An 18218-nucleotide genomic window follows, 5' to 3' on the forward strand; every position below is an offset into this window, starting at 1 on the left:
TCACGTGGGAGAGCTGGAGGGCATTCCCAGTCTCCAGCTTTGACCAGGCCCAGCCGAGGCCTAGCCAGAAGTGAGTCAGCCAGGTGGGAATGTTCTCCCGTCTCTTCCATTTCATCCCCATTCCTTCCTCTCTCTCTCTCTCTCGCTCTAATAAAAATTTTAGAAAATTTTTAAAACACATGCACGGCTTTTTCATGTACGCATTTGTACCATTCGTATCTCCCATGAACTTGCTGAAGGCCCCTCTAAGGCACATTAGTCGTTGAAAAACAGAGAGAGCATAGGACTGGTTAGAGTTGACATGAGAGGGGACATCAGAGAGGAAGAGGCCTCAGTGGACAACGCACAACCATTTACAAGGCCATGGCAGAACTCAATAGTTGGACAACTGCACAGGCAGTGAGTGAAACCCGAGAAGGGGGCCGGCGCCGCGGCTCACTAGGCTAATCCTCTGCCTTGCGGCGCCGGCACACCAGGTTCTAGTCCCGGTTGCCCCTCTTCCAGGCCAGCTCTCTGCTGTGGCCAGGGAGTGCAGTGGAGGATGGCCCAGGTGCTTGGGCCCTGCACCCCATGGGAGACCAGGAGAAGCACCTGGCTCCTGCCATCGGATCAGCGCGGTGCGCCGGCCGCAGTGCGCCGGCTGCGGCGGCCATTGGAGGGTTAACCAACGGCAAAGGAAGACCTTTCTCTCTGTCTCTGTCTCTATCTCTCACTGTCCACTCTGCCTGTCAAAAAAAAGAAAAAGAAAAAGAAAAAGAAAGAAAGCCAAGAAGGGAGATGAATGAGTGGTGACACCCAGGCTTGCATCACAGCCTGGGCAGAGGCCTGGAGCTAAGAGCGAGGGGGGCTGGTGCATCCAGCACAGATCAAAGGTACATCAGCCCGAGCACTGAGAGCTGGGGAGGCCAGGCTTGAGGGGAGACGGGATCTACTCAGATGGACCCATTGTTCTCCAGCAACCCGCGCCTCCACGCCTCCCTGCCTGTGTCAGTGCTGTCAGCTCTGCCTCTTGTCCCTCCAACTTGTTCTGCCTATAAAAAATTCTAGTCACCTCTCGAGACTCGGGCAGGACACTGGCTCCTCTACCCCCCAATACACACACACACACACACACACACACACACCTCTTACCCCAACCCTGAGCTGGGAATTTCCACTCTCAGACCCTGGGGCGTGCCTCTTGGCCTGACATGTTCACGCAAGACAGCAAGAATGTCAACATGGTCCTTCCGTTCCTAACTGGAGGGATTCCTAAGGCACAGAGAGTCAACGTTGAAAGGTAGCAGCGATGATTTTCACAATGCACGGCTGATGCATATCCTCCCCACCCCCGCCTAGAGTTTGGATCTTTGGTGTCAGGGACTCAGGGCAAGCCAGGAGAACACAGGCTGTGTCATGCAAAACATTTCTGGGGCCTTAGCCATGCATTTCCATCACTGGTGCGGCATCTCCCACTGAGGCTCTAACCAGACCGTTTTGTCTACACTGACGACCAGACTATGTTGCACAATTAGGTTTATTCTCAACTCAGCACTCCTTATTAGGAGTCTGTGAGCTCAGCTCCAGATTCCTGTTAGGAGGAAAACAATCGCTCTTGCCTTCACAAATGTCACTTGGCTGGAAATACATCCAAACTGGATTTCCTTGTGAGCCAGGGATGAAATCAATGCAAGCTAATCTTGGCTGTGTGGCCCAGGCCAGGATTCTACCACCTCCAAATGCTGAGATGATCTATTTGCCTTTAAAGGTGATGGAGAAATCGCTTTATGGATCTCATTTTCAAGAAGGCAATAGAGGCCTGCTTTCCAGTATTTTCTAAGGTATCTGTACTGATAGGTTAATTGCAGGTTCTTCCCTAGTCACTAAATTGGCTAAAAGAAGAGCCACACTGCATTTGAACATGAGCACCTACTTTTAAATCGCCGAATGCATGGAGAAGGTTGTATCCTGGCAGGTGCACATGCTGAGGCTACTGCCTCGCTCTCCCCCTCCGGTACCCACTCCCTTCTGGAGCATCTGTTTCATCCTTGAAAACTGGGAGTACCACCACTTCCCTGGCTGCTGCCCAGGATTCTGTTATTCTTGTCCCAGTGGGTTCATCTCCTACAGAGTGTGAGCCTAAATAGATGGGATAAGAACGTGAACCAACAGGTGGGGACTCTTAGCTTGCTGTCCGGACCCTGTGACCTCATTTTCCTAGAACGACTGACCCTCATTCTCAGACAGTGGTGGGGTGATTTCTCCCTGACTCCTTTTTCATAGAACTTCAGTCATACTGGAGTAGGTTCTGCTCTACTCCTGTATGACCTCCTCTTAACAAATTGTATCTACAAACATCTGTTTCCTGGTCACAGTCTGTGGCCCTGGGACTTAGGTCTTCAATGTGTGGATTTGGGGAGGAGGGGAAGGACACAACCTTTTTTTTTTTTTTTTTTTTTTTGACAGACAGAGTGGACAGTGAGAGAGAGAGAGACAGAGAGAAAGGTCTTCCTTTGCCGTTGGTTCACCCTCCAATGGCCGCCACGGCCGGCGTGCTGCAGCCAGCGCATCGCGCTGATCTGAAGGCAGGAGCCAGGTGTTTCTCGTGGTCTCCCATGCAGGTGCAGGGCCCAAGCACTTGGGCCATCCTCCACTGCCTTCCCGGGCCACAGCAGAGAGCTGGCCTGGAAGAGGGGCAACCAGGACAGAATCCAATGCCCCGACCGGGACTAGAACCCAGTGTGCCAGCGCCGCAAGGCGGAGGATTAGCCTATTAAGCCACAGTGCCAGCCCAGGACACAACCTTTTAAAAGATTTATTTTTTTGAAAGGCAGAGTTAGAGAGAATAGAGACAGACAAGTATTCCATCCACTGATTCATTCTCCAGAAAAACACAATGGCTGGGCGAAGGCAGGAGCCTCTTCTGGGTATCCCACATGGGTGAAAAGGCCTAAGCCGTCCTGTGTCACTTTCCCAGGCACACAAGCAGGGAGCTGGATCAGAATGGAGCAGCCAGGACACAAAGTGGCTCCCATATGGGATGCTGGCATCACAGGCACCTTTTAGCAGCTACACCACAACACCAGCTCACAGGAAGGACACAGTGTAATCCAGATACAATTTGAGTTGGATGCAATCAAAAAGGGAAAATGATTTGTAAAGGGCTAAAGAGACAAAATTCAGCCCAAGGGTTAAAAGGGCAGGTTCCCGAGTAAGTCCTTCCTCCTGCAGCTACGGCTGTGTGTCCATGGGAAAGTTAGCTCATTTCTTTCTGTCCTGGATTTCGCTTCCAGCATCTGACACAGGATCATGGAGTGGGTGCTTGGGCAGACCTCCCAAGGCAGCCTGTGGCGAGCTCTCAGGGCACAGCCCTGACACAGTCGTCTCCAGTATCATCTCGGAAGGCGTGCAATGGTGGAGCCCCTGCCTCTCTTTCGTCTGGCATTTTCTGCTCTGAGTTCCTGCCCCCATGATGTGAACAGACTCACTGTGCTCTTTCCTTATGCTTTTGCTCATTTCCAAAGGCATTTGGGGGAGCTGCTTTATGGAACAGAAGCTCCTAACGGCACAAATGATAAACACATGCTGGTGTTTGGATTCCTCCAATTCTCCAACCATTTCGTTTCTGATTACTAAACTGTTAGTTTGTTTTGGGAGACGCTGCCAGGAAAGTGCCAAGCTCCTGTTAGTCATTTAATAAACTCTAAGCGAGCAGCTGCCTGCAGGGCCCTGGACGAATGACAAATAACCACGGTGGCTAAAGTCGTGTTTGCCCTGAGCCAGGCAATGTGCTGAGCACTTTCTGGGCATTAGCGCATCTGAAGTCACAGCAATCCTGTAAGGGAGGAACTATTATTTCCCCCATTTTACAGACTGGGAAACTGAGGCTTGAAGAGAGCAAAGTGAGCTGGGTGAGGTCACACAGCCAAGATCTATGAGATCACATCACAGGACTCATGGTGGCTGTTTCCTGAGGCCAGGATCAAACAAAGGCTTTCCACCCCTCCAACAGTGTGCTAGATGACTCTGTCTTGAGCCACTCATCCTGGTCGCCCCGTCTCTGTGATCGGAGGCATCCCGGCTCATGGGGGAAAAGACTTCTGTGATTACAGATGGGAGACCTTGAGCCTCAAGCCTTCGTTTCAACATCTGTAAAATGGAAATGATAACCTTTGCTTTTCCTACCTGTGCCAAAGACTACTGCAAGCAATGTCTAAGCAGCAAACCGCATGATGGATATAAATGCTACCACGGGGGTGTACTTGCTACAACTATAGTTTATTTCTTCCTCTCCCTGTCTCCTCCCAAGCATGTGTCAGCCTCATAGCTTCCCTAGCACATGCACAACTAAGCATTTCCATTTCGTGAGTTTGCTCAGTGAACACCTCGTGGGTTTATTCCCATGATCAGCAGCTGGTGCCACGGGATGCTCACATCAGCCTCTGAGGATGGGGAAACTATGCCCGTATTTCAGATGAGAAGTCTGAGGTGAGGCAAGCTGCCGCCTCCTCCAGGACGCACGTCTCCAGGTGGGAGAACAAATCCCCTCGACTCAAGGCCAGTGCTTCAGCATCACCGCTGTCCTCTTGGTCTCACCCCAAGCACGAGTGACCAGCTATTTGGATTCTAATTCACTACATTAAAAAATTATTTATTTGAAGAAAAACAGACAGGTCTGTAGAGTCCCCATCCACTGGCTCACTCCCCCAAACACCTTCAACATCTGGGATTAGGCTGAGACTGAAGCCCAAGATGGGAACTGAATCCAGGACTCCCATGGAGATGGAAAGACCCAACTGTCTGAACTGTTACCATGTTCTTCTAGGGTCTGAAATCAGGTACCAGAAACAGGAGTGGAAGTCACTTGAGCATCCACCTGGTATTGTAGCTGCTGGGCCAAATGCCCAGCTCTCACTGCCTTTTCTTAGTGGCATAAAGGCCAGCAAATGGACATAGTCCAAACAAACTCTCACCTTACATGCCATTGCATGCAAAGCTGTGCTGGGAAGGGCAGAGGTAACAGTTCAAAGGGGCCATAGCCCACTACACATCCGTTTTTACACAGCATTTTATTGCCTTTGCAGGGATCAGGCCCCACAGTGAACCCACAGAGATAGGCAGGGCAGGTGCTTTGTCCACTAATTAGATTTTCATTCAGACTAAGCAAAGTAATTCATATGACATAGCTGAGCCAGAGATCCAAGCCAAGTTTCTTTTTTTTTTTTTAAAGATTTTATTTATTTATTTGAGATGTAGAGTTATAGACAGTGACAAGGAGAGAAAAAGGTCCTCCATCTGCCGGTTTACTCCCCAAATGGCCGCAACGGCTGGAGCTGCGCCGAACCAAAGCCAGGAGCCAGGATCTTCCTCCTGGTCTCCCATGCGGGTGCAGGGGCCCAAGGACCTGGGCCATCCTTCACTGCCTTCCCAGGCCACAGAAGAGAGCTGGTTCAGAAGAGGAACAGCTGGGACTAGAACCAGCGCCCATATGGGATGCCAGCGCTGCGAGTGGAGGATTAACCCACTGTGCCATTGCGCTGGTCCCCCAAGCCAAGTTTCATATTCTGGAGATCTTGTGGGTGCTGCTACATATGTGTGTTTGTGTAAGCATGTTGTTTTTTTTTAAGCACCATTTTGCTTCTTGCAATTAAAAGAATAAATTACACAGTGTACAACCACAATATTCAATATTTAGAAAAGAGAAACAAAGGATGAAAATCACCCATGATTGTGTCATCCTAAGCAAAACCACTGCTATTGTTTTTAATGTGCCTCATTCTTGGCTTTGTTACTCTGTATCTTTTTTTGTTCCCTCCTGCAGTTGTCACTGTAAGAGCCCCAGCTCTGCTCCTGAGCCTGTGTGTGCAAATTAAGAGTTTATTATCATCAGGGTCACAAATAGAGGCAATATTTGCTTTGGATTTGTGGAGGAAAGTGGAGGAACTAGATTCATTTCCAAGTTTATGGCTGTGGAAGCATCACATTTAGTGGGTGAAGTATGGGCTGGAATTGGAAATGCTTAGCAGGGTGACAACCACAGGAGCCAGGGATGGGGCTGATGTGATTCTGAGACACAGAAATGAGACTGTGAATGTCGCCTGTCCTGTAGTTTACCTGGCATTCTGCATCTGATGCATTTTCTGCTCTGTTCCTCCATGGTCACAGAATTGTTTGAAAGAATTATTGCCTGAGTTCTATCAAACACCTGTACCAGATTCTGCTTACTCATTCTCCTGTGACAGTAAGTAGAATATGCCTCCCTTGAGACAAGGTGTGGCAAACTCCACAGCTTAGGTGTCATCAGTACTTTGGCCAAAGCCTATGGCAGACACCACTTACCCACCCTAGTCATTTCCACAGGATTCATCTTACTGTCAGATCTCTTTCAGCTCAACATTACAGGCAATCCCATTTACCCAAGCATAGGGGCTACAGCAAATGAACCACACTGGCCATCCCTGCCCCTAACCCATGTTCAGCCCACCTCGAGTACTCTAAGCAAGGGAAGCTGCTGATTTTAAGAAGGGTTCTCCAGAGTGTTCTTGTTTGGGGCGTTTCCTGGCTACTTCTTACCTCCCCTATGGTTGCCAAGGAAGTGGCTGTCTTCACGGGCATTTCTGAAAAGCTGTCAGCCACTGTTTTTCAATCCAAATACATTCACAGTTTTCCCAGCTCTGCTTTGTGCATGACGATGTTTTCACATAATATCACACCATTTATTTGGAGGTCTTGCAGCTACTAAAAACATCCAAGTTTCTTACGTGGAGTCATCTCTCAGTGTTCACAGGGGATTGGTTCCAGGGCTTCTACAGACCCCCAGAAGACTGGCAGGTGCTCCTTCCCTTATATAAAATAGTGTAGTGTTTGCAGATAACCTATGCACATCCTCCCATATATTTCAAGCCACTTTTAACTTACATATAATACCTAATGACATATAAATGTAAAATAGTAAATACTTTTCCTAATGTATTGTTTAGAGAACAGCGCTGAGGGGAAAAGTCTCTGTGTTCAGTACAGGCATACGATCTTTTTTTAAAAAAATTTTTGATCCATGATTAGCTGAACCCACAGCTACAGGACCTCTGCATACGGAGGACTCAGCATCTATGTGTAATTTACTGACATCCTAACTGCGAAGCAAAAAAGCATACACAACTGCCAGAATTACTGGCCAGTGAGTTTATCTTCTCTCTTTTTGTTCTTTGCATTCTATTCAGTACAAAGGGAGCAGGGAACCATGGGTGAAATAAGAAATGCATGGGAATAATTCTCAGTAACTAACCTCACCTGTGCATGTCACGGGACAATAGTGAATCACATTATTTCTGTAATTTATCACATTTCCATAAAACACCGTGAAATTATCTCAGTAGATACCAAGGCATTTGGTGAAGTTCAACAGCTATTTTTTGTTCTTTGCAATCACCGAGTTTTTTTCTTAACCTGATAAATGCTTTCAAATGAAGCTAAAAACAAATGCATTATATTTACTGGAGAAGTCTAAGACCCTCACCATGCTATAGAAGGTAGTGATGACCTTGTCTGAAAAAGTGCTGGCAAAAACAGAAATGAAAAATAACACATCAAAGGAATAAAAAGATTATGCCTTATATTCTTGTAGTTGATAATGCTTTTAATGTATGATATTCCCTTTATTCAAAAATTCTTTAAGAACAATGTATCTGTGTTCTTATTTGACATCTCCTAGGTTTGGTCTCAGATCTGTCTGTTAATAAGTGTGACTTTGGCAAGAAATGTAGCCTCACTGTGCTGGAGTTTCCACACCTGTGAATTTTGAGTGAATTACAACAGATATTGTGCATAATAAGTACGGAGAGAAACCCATAGTCCCCTCCACCATGCATGCTCCCCCTTTGTTGTGTGCCATGCTTTTCCACTTAGAGCTCAAGTCTTAAAGATGGATTTGCTTCTATAAATGATGTTGGAAAGGGTGGGCATTTGATGCAGTGGTTATGATACACTCTGTCCCATATCAGAGTGCCTGGTTCAATTCCTTCCTCCTCCACTTCCAACCCACCTTCCCGCTAATGTACATCCTGCAAGGCAGCGAGTGGTGTCTCCAGGAGTTTGGGCCCTGGCACTCAAATGGAACACCTGGCCCATTCCTGGTTGCTGCAGGCATTTGGGCGTGAACTAGTAGATGGGACGTCTTTGTCTCTTACTCACTCTCCCTCCTTTTGTCTGTCTCTATCTCTCTTTCAAATAAAACAAATTGATTTTTTAAGATAATAAGTTTGGGGATATACTTTGCAGTAAGTACTTAGGATATACAATGCAGTCTGTCTGAACCTGCATTTCTCTGAGAGTGAAAATTAGCATACACTATAGCCATGTCGTAAATAGAATGTTGCTCCTGAAGTCATGCAGATGGTAAAGTCCAAAGTCATGGGCTGATGGTGATAACAGAGTAAAGACCAGACCAGTTGTGGTGTATAGGAGGTGGGATGACTAGGAGGTCCTCGGGTCACAGGGGCATGTGCTCAGAAGGTAGTTCTCAAGAAAGGATTGGTTATAAAAGCCTGAGTCAGGCCCAGCTGCTCTCTCTCTGCTTCCTGGCTTGGTCACCACTCCTCCTCCTCCAGCATTGCTGTCCACCAGCCTCATGAGACAGTTGAATCAGTGGGGCCTGCCTGATCTTGAACTGGGAACCTCCAAACCCACAAATCAAAGTAGCTCCCTTCTTGTATAAGCAGCCTGTGTCAGAGGTTTACTGACAGTGATGAAAAGCTCACTAATAGAACTGCTAATGGAAACTAAAAATAAGAACACTACTGTTTACTGAAGACCTATTCTTAATCAAGCACTGGATCGTTGGATTGGGTCAGGGCCCACAAAAATTGTAAAAGCAGGGGCTGATGCTGTGCTGTAGCAAGTAAAGCCGCCACCTACAGTGCCGGCATCCCATATGGGTACTGGTTCGAGTCTCAGCTGCTCCACTTTTGTTCCAGCTCTCTGGGAAAGCAATAGAAGATGGCCTAACTCCTTAGGCCCCTGCCCCCACGTGGGAGACCCAGAAGAAGCTTCAGTCTCCTAGCTTCGGATCGGCTCAGCTCCGGCCATCACGGCCATTTGGGGAGTGAACCAGTGGATGGAAGATCTCTTTCTCTGCCTCTCTGTAACTCTGCCTTTCAGATAAATAAATCTTTTTTGTTTTAATGGTAAAAGCAAACCCAGATGTCTCCCAGAAGAGTTGCTGATGGCCACTTGATCTAGTCCTGCCATCCTGATTCCTGGGGGTTTAACTTGGGTATTTATTATTATTTTCTTAAAGCTTTATTTATTTCTTACTTGAAAGGCAGAGTTACATAGAGGCAGAAGCAGAGAGAGAGAGAGGGAGAGAGAGGGAGAGAGAGAGAGGTCTTCCATCCACTGGTTCACTCCCCAAATGGCCGCAACAGCTGGAGCTGGGCCAACCCAAAGCCAGGAGACAGGAGCTTCCTCCGGTTCTCCCACGTGGGTGCAGGAGCCCAAGGATTTGGGATATCTTCTGCTGCTTTCTCAGACCATAGCAGAGAGCTGGATCAGAAGTGGAGAAGCTGGAACTCGAACCAGCACCCATATGGGATGCCGGCAATGTGAGCAGCAGCTTTACCCGCGAAGCCACAGCACCAGCTCTGGGTATTTTTTATTTTTAGAAGCAATTATGCAATACCACTTGATTTAAAGGATATTAACACATAACAACTATATTCCCCTATCAAAAGAAACATGCTTCTATATACGCATTATCTCTCTTATTCCTGGTGTTATTGATTCGTTCTCCTTTTTCATTAACAATACAGTGGTTTATCTGCTCAGAGGTGGGATTCATTTACCAGACTACCCTGCTTTATTTCTAACAGTTTTTAGTTTTAACATTATCTTTGGCTTATCATTTTATATCCTCCCTTCATTAGCCTTCTTGGACTTCCTCTAAAACACAGTGCTATCCACTGGGTGGTTGAAACAAAAGGATTCTCAAGGTTCTAGAGGCTATAAAAAGTGCCCGGTTTGGGTCCTGGCCAATCATGGTGCCAGTTAATGTGGTTCCTAGCTAAGAGTCTCTCTGGTTTGCAGGTGGCAACCTTCCCACCGTGTCCTCCCATAGTGGAGTCAGACAGGAGGGCCAAGCCCTTATGACTTCATCTAACCCTGAGTCCCTGCCATATCTCCAAAGGCTCTGTCCCCCAGTGCTGTTGTCTCTGGATGGGCGGTCAGGGTTTCAACATATGACTTACACAGTCATTCAGTCTAGAATACTTTCTAAATTTTACCTAGCAAGAGACTTAGATCAGTCTTCTTCCCTTCTAAACTATGTAGGAATACTGGGTAAGGACATATGTGCTTTAGCTGCTGTTTTGGTGTTGTTTGTTGTTTCTGTTTTCCTCCCTTGACTTTTTGAAAACTTCTATTTGAAAGGCAGGTGACAGAAATAGAGAGGGAGGGACTGTCGAGAGGTTTTCTGTCCTCTGGTTCATTCGACAAATGCCCAGAACAGCCCGGCCGAGGCCAGACTGAAGCCAGAAGCCTGGAGATCCATCTTGGTCTCCCACTTGGGTGGCAGGGATGCAAGCAATGGAGCCATCATTCATTGCCTCCCAATATGTGCATCACACAAAGCTGGATCAGATGTGCACAGCGGCCAGGACCCAAACTGGGCACTCTGATATGGGATGTGGACATTCCAAGCAGCCACTTAACCCAGGGTGACACAATGCCCACCGCTCCTTCCTTCATTTTTTATTTAAGAAAATACTCCCCCGCTTTTTTTTATAATTTACATATGGTTGCTTTTTTTTTCATTCACTTATATATTGTTGTTATTGAACACCTGCTGTTTAAACAAATTTGGGGGCAAGGACCTGGAGAAAGAAAATCAATGCATCTTCCAGGAGAATATCAATTCATGATACAGTATGGTGTTGCAAGCACCACACAGGGAGTGGTTCCTGGGAAAACGAGAGCAATTTAACTCTGCTTTGTGTCATTATGAAAGATGCTTGGAAACTCTCCTACTCAGTGACGGGTCACGCTTTCTTTGCATGCTTCTTGTTGGCAACTAAGGCACACAATTGAATGTTATAGGTGCTCTGAGTTTTGAAATAATTTCCTGTAGCAAGAAAAGGAAACACTAGCTTTGTCGGGATGGCTTCATTCTCTTTACAGAAGAAAAGAATTTGAGGCAAAATCAAGAAAAAGCAGTGGCACCAGGAGATGCTGAAGTTTTTCTTATTTACCTTTTCTTTCTTTCCAAGATATAACCTTACTTTTTATAGCTAAAAATTTGACAAGCAGGTTTCTCCCTACGTCCCTTGGAGGAGGCAGCTGAGAGCAAAGCTGGACTCATTCTGCCCACCCTGCTGAGACCTCGTTTCTCTTCACACCTGTGTTCCTGTTTCTCATTTCCATTTGGCTACCATTTTTCAGGGCCTGGCTGTCTGTGTTCTGTTTTCCAGGGCAGCAGGCTTCTCTGCCTCGTTACTCTCTGTTTACATCATTAGATGCAATTGAGACTTGTTGTGTTACAGGTACCATCCCTCAGTGCTTTGCAAACATGACTCACTCTCTAACTTTCTTCACCCTTGTTCTGGCAGCTTCTAAAGTGTGTATGAGTTTATCACAGGCCCGCAGTGTTGAAAAACACGCCCCTTAAAAAACAGTCGTTAGCAATAGTCCATAGCAGCGGCTGCTGCTTCTCTCCGTGACCCTGCCAGCGTCTGGTTGAATTTAGGAGGTCTGAGTTGGTGTTTACTACAGGTTTTTCTTTTTTTCCTTGCATGTGTTGTTGGACTTTTCCCTGAACATCACTCTTGGGGAATTTTGGATAACTTGACTCACATCAGGAGTTCACTACGCCATTATTTATACCCAGCAAGAAGTGTTGAGATGAACGACTCTCCACAGAGATGCTAACACATTCTTTAAAGTGCTTCCTTCATTCACTCATCAAATTTTTATTGGTGCCTACTCTGTGCTGGAGATAGGTGAGGAAGACAAAGACCCACTATCTTAGGGTTGAGAATCTGGAGGGAGAGAGAGCTGACATGTCAATCTTTGTGTTAATTATAACACAATGTGATGAGTATGTTCAAAGGGTTTCGGGGGGAGTAAAATATTACCAGGTCTGGGGGAGACAGGTAAGGCCTCAGAGAGGAAGCTGCACTTGACCTGGTTCTGCCACTTCCTCCTTATCACTGTGGTTAGCAAGGCAGGATGGACATGTGATTGACGCAACAGCAGACCCATAGCGAGGATGACTTACTTAGCCTAGCATCCTGGGAGACAGATTAATGTGCAGGAATTCATCTCAGACATGATCCCAGAGAGAAACAGTGAGAAGGAGAGCTTTCAGGAAATGAAAGAAAGATGTCTTATCAAAGTCAACTACTGCTATGATTGGTGCTTGATCCCTGTCCAGAGGATACAGGAAATGCAGCTCAGAGTTGTCCTCTTGGGAAATCCAAGGGGGGAGCATGTGTCATTAACATCAATTCTCACTAGTAAAGGATGATCCCGGAGGTACTACCATCCACTATTCCCGAGTTGTGCATGCCTGTGAGTGGGTTCTCAAATCATAGACAGCTTTGGGCAAAGTAAAGGTGCAGACAGGACCCAGGGCACTATCAGACCACACCTGCATGATGCTGGTCAAAGTCTGTGTGGAACTGGTCCCAACAGCAGGAGCTGGAATCTGAGTGGGGCTCAGAAGATTTAAATTTATATACAGGAGGTATGTAGTATAGCAGATAGGAAATTTCTTTTGTGGGAGAAGAGAGGAAGACCTGTATGGATGGTTATATCATATAGAAGACAGCAGAGAAATCTCCCAAATGGAGCTACACACCATGATATGCTAGTAAGCATTTTAACAACCAGCCCTGAGATAGAAAGTGCTGATGTGTGGTAATTGACAATTTCCATGGTATAAATAGTCCTCCCATGAGCAATATCAAGTTACCAACAAGATGTCATTGAAAATGCAGAAGCGCCCTTGGTAGACCCAAGTTCCATGGGGAGTGGCACAGAGCTCACGTTGGCTCGTCTCCAACGTGCAGGAGCCTGGGTTATATGCATGCTTGACCTTCTGATGCAATATACCTGGAGCAAAAAAAAAAAATATATCAGAACTTACGGGAATGTTTATGGAGAGACTATTTAGAAAAACAATATGCAGGCAAAACCTGTCTCAGGAGCTCCACGCTTCATAGGACTACTTCAGCATCATTTTTCATTTTTCTAATCAGCTCCTATCTACCTCCCAGCTCCCTCTTGTATAATCCCAGTACCCTGTGTACTTCCAAAATGCAGATGAAACTGTTTTTCCTGTCCAATTCCTTATCAAGCTACGTGCTTCCTACAGGCAGGGGCATACATGTTCACTTGGATGTCCCCAGCTCTTAATTTCCTAGCTCAATGCCTGAAACTTCATAAATGTTAGCTCTTCTCCCCAACCCTTAGAGAGGGGTACTAAGCGGTGCCGAGTACTATGTTTGCCCCTGAGCTGGGCCATTTAAGTCTATCAAAAGCAAAAGCCCGTAACTATGTTTCTCACCATCAATGATTTTAGTGCCTGCTTAGAGAGAATGGTAATAAAAGCATAGAGTAGCAATGAAAGATTGGAATAATGGCTTCAGACAACAATAGAGAAGCCATCGCAAGGCTCTCCATGATTAATTGTCAAGTGAAAAAGCCCAGATAATAGAAGCTGCGGGGTTCAGAAAAAGCCAGCTGAGAACACTTCCCACACCGTCTGACAGCCTTGACCTTTCCCTGGCTTGACAGAAGAAAAGGAGAGTGGAATTGAGAGAGGAGAACCAGAGAAGGCTGTGGGCAGCAGATGGTGATAACAGCAAGAATAGATGACAATAAGCATGATAACCGTGCACTGTGTGCTGGACCCTGTTCTTTAAAAAAAAGAAAAAGATTTATTTGTTTTGAAACACATAGAGAGGGGGGACATCGGGAGGCAGATCTTCCATCCACTGGTTCACTACCCAGATGGCTGCAATGGCCTGAGCTAGGGCAGGCCAAAACCAGCAGCCAGGAACTTCATCCAAATTTCCTGCATGGTTGGCAGGAACCCCACTTTTGCCATCTTCTGCTGCTTTTCCCAGGCCATTAGAGGGAGATGGATCTGACGTGGAGCAGCTGGGACATGGGCTGACACCTATATGGGATGCCTGCATTGCAGGTGGCTGCTTCACCCAACACCAGCTCCTGGACCATGTTCTATGAAGCACCCAAGTTTCACTGATTACCGTATGAAGCAGATGGCATCATTTATCCCTACTGCACAGAGACGAAAGTGCGGCACGGAGGAGTAAAGTAGCATGTCCAAAATCACCAAGTCAGACAGGAAAGAGAAGAAAATAGCTTACATTTAAACAGTTCTATTTAAACCAAGTGATGACAGTTCCTTCTGAATTGGTTGTAGATTTCTTGCAATTCTTACCTCCTTGGTTGTCTACAGTGAGAATTGAACAGACTTCTAGAGCTACTAAGTGCTGGGCACTCTGCCAGGATCTACTCCATCCATCTATGCACACGCAATCTGACTGTGGAGGCAGAGGCTCAGAGAGGCTCAGTAGTTTGTCCAACACCACGATCCACTCAATGGAGGAGCTTAGATTTGTACCCGCAGCACTGGGATTCTGACCCATTCCATGCCTGCACGTGTCTGCCTGTCAACTCAGCCTTCCCTGAGAGTGGCTCCCGTGGGAACGCTGTAGACAGGATGTGTCATTCTCCGACTAGGCTGGCAGGAGATGTGTTCCTGAGTAAAGGAAAACAGACCAGGAGCTGCCCATGACAACACTGGACAACCGAGCCAGAGGGAACGTTTGAGACCCTATTCAGAAATACAATCAGGAGGTGAGGAGGAATGTGGCAAATTTTGGAATGTAGGACAAATAGGGCAAAAGATCCAGGATCAATTCTATGAACTTCAGGGGGACTCCCTCTGCAGAGAGGCCACTGTTCAGCAACAACATTTGCTGAAAAAATGCTTGGAGGCCGCCTTATGTTCTCAAGCTCTTTGGCCAGCTGCCTTTTTGAAACTAAAGCCGCTCACTCACACAGCAAGTGTTCAGAGAGCTTTTGCTGTAATCGAGAACATGTTAGACTCTGAATTACAAAACACACAGTGTTGTGCCAGAGTGGCCCAAACCAGCTCACAAGAGCCAAACTGTTAAGTGGTCAGGAACTTTGTGAGTCAGGCACACACTGAAGCTATTATATATTACACTATGCAAACATATTTAAACCACTTAATAAGAACAAAGGTGATATACATTTAAAACTCATCACGTCCTAATTAATCCACTGTCTTTGACTCTATGCTCTTGAGGTTATTTGCATTTATTGGAACTATTAGGTAGAAGCGTAATAGTGTGCTACCATGGATCGTATCCCAGGGCCATGTTCAATGATGTCCCTCTAGTAGCTTGACAATGAGCTATGGTAGGAGTAGTTACACCAGGGAAAATGGCAAATGCTACAATCAGGAATTGATTTAAACATTTTGTTTATTTTCTAGGCTTAAGAAAATAATGGAGAAAATGTGAATAATGCAAATTAAATTTTAAAATGTGTCTCCTCTAGGACTGAAGCTGAGATTATAGTTCAGTGAATAGAATTTCTATGAGAGCGAGTAATTGTTTCAATCACATATCAGGTTTAATGACACCAAATTTATTGCATAAAGAGGAACCGGATGGGGCTCCAACTCAATTTGTCAGATCATGATTGAATTGTACCCACAGGTTGTCTATGAATAAAAGAGTTTGGCAAAGATCAACAAAGGCAGTCTCTGGGAAGAAACTGATTATGTGGACTAGGAAGGAGAGGGCTTGAGGGAGGAAGAGAAGTATGGTTATCATCATGGAAATGTGTGAAATCTGTTCTCTTTATATTAGCGATAATTTTAAAAAGTATGGTAGGTCTTATGCTCATTTGCACATGGGTTACTACACGTTCTCTATGATGTTAAAATTCATCATAAACTTGCAAAATACATATGTGGATACTTTTTTTCCCAGCCAGTCTGTTGTTAAATAGTTGCTGTCACTCCCCCTGCTTCTTCCCTGGCACACGGGGACTTCAAGTCTACTTGGACGGGGCGGGGGGGGGGGGGGGATCAAGTCACATGGGTAAAAGAAGCATGAGGGGGAAATGGTGGGTGATGTGAGGATTTTTTTTTTTTTTGACAGGCAGAGTGGACAGTGAGAGAGAGAGACAGAGAGAAAGGTCTTCCTTTGCTGTTGGTTCACCCTCCAATGGCCGCCGCGGCTGGCGCGCTGCGGCCGGCGCACCGCGCTGATCCGATGGCAGGAGCCAGGAGCCAGGTGCTTTTCCTGGTCTCCCATGGGGTGCAGGGCCCAAGCACCTGGGCCATCCTCCACTGCACTCCCTGGCCACAGCAGAGAGCTGGCCTGGAAGAGGGGCAACCGGGACAGAATCCGGCGCCCCGACCGGGACTAGAACCCAGTGTGCCGGCGCCGCTAGGCAGAGGATTAGCCTAGTGAGCCGCGGCACCGGCAATGTGAGGACTTTCCTGAAAGGCGTGGGAGTGGATCTGTAGGGGACTCATCAGGGAAAGCCCTGCGGAGGAGCTGGCTTGCAACAAGACCATGAAGGGAGCACAGAGCGAGTGTGCGTGAAAACAGCAAAGGCTTAGGGGCAGGAGAAGGCACTGCTGATGAACCATCAGAACGTGAACTGCAAGACCCAGCCTGCGGGAAGGGATGAGTGAGTGGAGGGCTAATGGTAAGTGAAGTGGAAAAGAGACGCAGCCACGTAGAGGGGCTCAGCAACCAGAAACAGGCCCCGAGACAGGCCTGCCAAAGCAGGATGTACAAGCAGGGCTCACAAGCACACTTGGTAGAAGGGATGGGAATGGGAGGGAGAGAAGGCAGCCAGTCTCTAGAAGGTATGTTATCAAGTCAGCTCCCCCTGTGGCTAATGGGCCATGAATCCCACTGGGGTACCATGAGAGGCAGGAATCCCACCCAGGAGACCAGAGCACTGGCAGTCACTGGCTAAGAGCTGTTCCAGGGTGGGGAACATTAATTTCCTGACACATGCAGCTTGCTGTGCAGGCACCATAATCAAGAGAAAGTCTGAGACGAAGAAACAGGCTGTCTGTACTGTGGGATCGGCAAGAATGTGGGGTCGGGCAGACCGCTGGGAGCACCCGCTATGCCCACAGGTCAACTGGAGCTTACCATACTCAGCGTTAGGAACTCACTGCATGTTCTTGGGCAGACAGGCGTCCCCAGCACCTCACCCTGTGCTAGGGTCCCTACCACCTGGCACAGCAGAAAGCACAGGGACTCAGAGTCAGAAGATCAGAGTTCAAGTCCGTCTGTGCCACTTAGCCACTCTATGACTACAAAGCTCAGAAAGTTCTTGTCTCCTCTCCTGTAAAATGGGGATCGTATTACTCTGCACTTAGGGTTCTGAAAATGAACAATATAGGTAAGAGAGTTCCATAAATTGGTATTTTGCTTTTTAAATCACGGGTAGAAATGTCAACAAAGAAAGAATGAGGTTTTCCATCAAACTTACGGCAAGGTTGTTTTTAAATTAATTTATTTATTATTTTTAGTCTTCTAAAGGGATCTTTCTTATGCCACATCTAGTTTTGCTCTTTGCTAAGACAGGCACATCTTCAAAGTGACCTCCACCATTTCTCTGCTTTGTTGTTGGCCTCCTGAGCAAAGAGCTCCCTCTGATGAGTGGCGATTGCAATGATGGTGACATTAGTCATTCTCACAGTAATAGCCATGCCAGGCAGGAGCCCTAACGAACACTGCTTTGATTTTTAAAAAAATCATCGTTGCATATTACTTCAATGAATCAACGTTTATTATTCATCCACCAGCACTGGCAAGGATTTAGATAAGAGATAATATTGAGTAATTTATCTCCGTGGCCACATGGAGCCTCTGAAGTGTGAGCTGAATCCTTACAGCTATCATGGCAGCCTCGCTACATTGATTAAGGACCAATTTGGAAGGATGAGAAGGGAGAAGGGGGAGGGGGGAGGGAGTTTAAGCTGCTCTTCCTAGTTAGTAGTGAGATGACAGGCAGGAGGTAGGACCAAGAGGGGAACAGAACCGGGAGAGAAGGAAAAGATGAAAAAGGGAGGGTTAAGCCGTCTTGAGCTCTAAGATGTGTTTCTGATATAGAAAAGTGTGCATGTGCTTTTTCGTTTCAGTGGTATTCCCTTTTATTAA

General features: G+C 46.7%; 1 protein-coding gene and 1 long non-coding RNA gene across 2 annotated transcripts in view; one reads left to right on the forward strand and one right to left on the reverse strand.

Moving 5' to 3' along the window:
- Positions 1–18218, forward strand: part of VAT1L (vesicle amine transport 1 like) — a 169937-nt gene that overhangs the window by 109124 nt on the left and 42595 nt on the right. The gene's annotated exons all lie outside the window — the stretch shown is intronic.
- LOC149121026 (uncharacterized) overlaps positions 12126–18218 on the reverse strand; it is a 104746-nt gene continuing 98653 nt past the window's right edge. Inside the window, exon 3 of the long non-coding RNA XR_016224858.1 lies at positions 12126–13080. This is a non-coding gene — a long non-coding RNA (uncharacterized LOC149121026). The remainder of the gene's footprint in view (positions 13081–18218) is intronic.

The sequence above is a fragment of the Oryctolagus cuniculus genome, chromosome 18, assembly GCF_051225735.1.
Source record: "Oryctolagus cuniculus isolate XC-2025 breed Fujian yellow rabbit chromosome 18, ASM5122573v1, whole genome shotgun sequence".
Classification (NCBI taxonomy): domain Eukaryota; kingdom Metazoa; phylum Chordata; class Mammalia; order Lagomorpha; family Leporidae; genus Oryctolagus; species Oryctolagus cuniculus.